Below are 2,273 nucleotides of genomic sequence, written 5' to 3' on the forward strand. Positions count from 1 at the left end.
CGAGTTATAATCCCAGAAGTGTCACCATCCTTCCACAAAAAACCCATCAAAACAAAAGTAACACAAAAACCCCATCAGAACAAAGATAACACAAAAACCCCAAACTTTTAAAAATGAACATAAAAACCCCAAATTTAAATGTTGGTTTCATCAAATTTTATTTTGGTTTCATCAAATTTTATGATGAAACCAAAATAAAATTTGATGAAACCAACATTTAAATTTGGGGGTTTTGTATTAATTTTTAAAAATTTGGGGTTTTTGTATCAATTTTGTTTACGATTGAGTTTTAATGGATCCCAACATTTGAGTGGGGTTTTTGTACCACAAGTTTGGTCACCTTGGGTTTTTATGACTAGTTTTGATAATAATTAGAATTAAGATGAATATTGGGACCTAAATTAGTGTCATAAATCGCCCCGGCTACATGTGGTCGGACCACATCAAACAAGTATGTGGCCCCTCTTATTTTCTTGACACGTATTAGAAAATTAGTTTTAAAGTAAAAAATATTCTACTTTTTCTCATATAAAACACATAAAACTACTTTTAACTACTTATCCCTAAAAACTTGCCCCCTCTAAATCTTCTTAAAAAGCAAAAAACTGATGGTTTCTAATACGTGTCAAGAAAATAACAGGGGTCACGTACTTGTTTGATGTGGCCCGACCACATCGTAGCCGCTCCCGTCATAAATATCATAATTCAGTTTCCTCCTAGAATATTTTTTTTGATGGAAAAAATGTAATCCTCTCAATTGCCTCCTAGATTTGAAACCATGACTTCAAAACCTACAAATTCTGGATTCTAAGTTTCTAAAATTCAAGTTGAAGTTGGTTATGAATTACCCACAATTGACGAAGCTTTGTTAGTACCTTCGGGATCTAAATCTGTTAATGCCAACTCCATCAGAGGGGATTCACTAATGGGGATTTGTATGACAAGCCTGCGCAATGTTCAAAAAAATAATGCCCAGTGACTGATAGAAACCCACCTTTCACAAACACGGTAAGAAATTTCAATATTCTCAATTATTTCGTTAATCACCATCAATGGTGTTTCTACATGGGGACCCAATGAGTGTTATATTTATTTTCTTTTTTTTTTGTGTGGAAGTTGATTGATTAGTAATTGTGGGGTTGGTTTGATTTTCTGATTTTTAGATTTGGAGATGGCATATTTATGATATTGTTTATGTGTTAGGATTATTGGGGTTTAACTAGAAGCTAAGAATCAGCATGCTTGGATTTGGTTGATGGAATTCCTAAAGCTCTAAAGGAGTTAAAAGGTAAGAAGATTGGTGATCAATTGGTTTTCTTGAGTTTGAAATATTATGTATATGATCTCTGCAGCGATGGTAACATCAGAGATTAGGGACATTGATGAATTGTTCATGGTACCTAGATTCATCAATTGATCTCTTTCGATTTCGAAATTTTCCTGCAACTCATACATGATCTACTGTATGTCAGGTTATAATTTCTGAGTTTTCCTTGGTGTTTGCAGAAGTCAAACAAATATCTCTGAGGTGCACATAACTAACATTAGGGTAACTTATTAAATGCTTCACTGCTTAAAATGCCTTCATTTACGAGTTATAAACACAGTTTATATACACTGATAACTAAAGATTATGGATTTACTTTTTTCTTCGTGCGATGAAACATTACTGCCATACTTAATCTATACTTCACTTATCTCCTTTGGTGGACTGTAAATTTTTTTAGGCGTTGGTACTTTTTGCTAGGCCACATCTAATTATTTTGCTTTAGCATTGTTGTAGTAGTTAACATGTGAAATTCATCCTTAACGAATTCAGGAGATGAATTTGTAGAAGACCCAAATATTTTTGCTGCCAAAAACATGAACCTCTTTTGTAGTTTATATTTGTTGTTGGTTTTGAGATTTGTCTCTGAGTTATAAATATGCAGAGTGACTGCCTATGAAGTTCAATTGAACAGTTTATGGTGCTGAGGATGTTGAACCGCTTCGTAGAGCCACTGAGAACTCTCCATATACTACAATCATAGTAAGCCATTGCATTTAGCTTTCATCATTCTGTTCTGCAACAAAGAGAAGAAAAACATTATATTTGTACTCAACTTCAAATAATGATGCACCTTCTGGTGGGAAGAAAAGGTCCACCCGCTCACTCACTAACTCACTCTTCTTTTATTTGTACATAAAGCATTAACATAAAGAAACTATTTATCCAGTATTAGCACTTTAAATATATAAACTCAGTTTACCTTAACATGTGTGTTTGTCACTGT

At 33.5% G+C, this 2,273-nt stretch overlaps 1 long non-coding RNA gene across 1 annotated transcript; it reads left to right on the forward strand.

Moving 5' to 3' along the window:
* Positions 1 to 743: 743 nt before the first annotated feature.
* Positions 744 to 1,701, forward strand: LOC113282379. The gene is made up of 2 exons (XR_003326866.1): positions 744 to 1,008; positions 1,204 to 1,701. It is a non-coding gene; the product is annotated as an uncharacterized LOC113282379 (long non-coding RNA).
* The last annotated feature ends 572 nt before the right edge of the window (positions 1,702 to 2,273 follow it).

This window comes from Papaver somniferum, chromosome 5, assembly GCF_003573695.1.
Source record: "Papaver somniferum cultivar HN1 chromosome 5, ASM357369v1, whole genome shotgun sequence".
NCBI classification, from domain to species: Eukaryota; Viridiplantae; Streptophyta; class Magnoliopsida; order Ranunculales; family Papaveraceae; genus Papaver; species Papaver somniferum.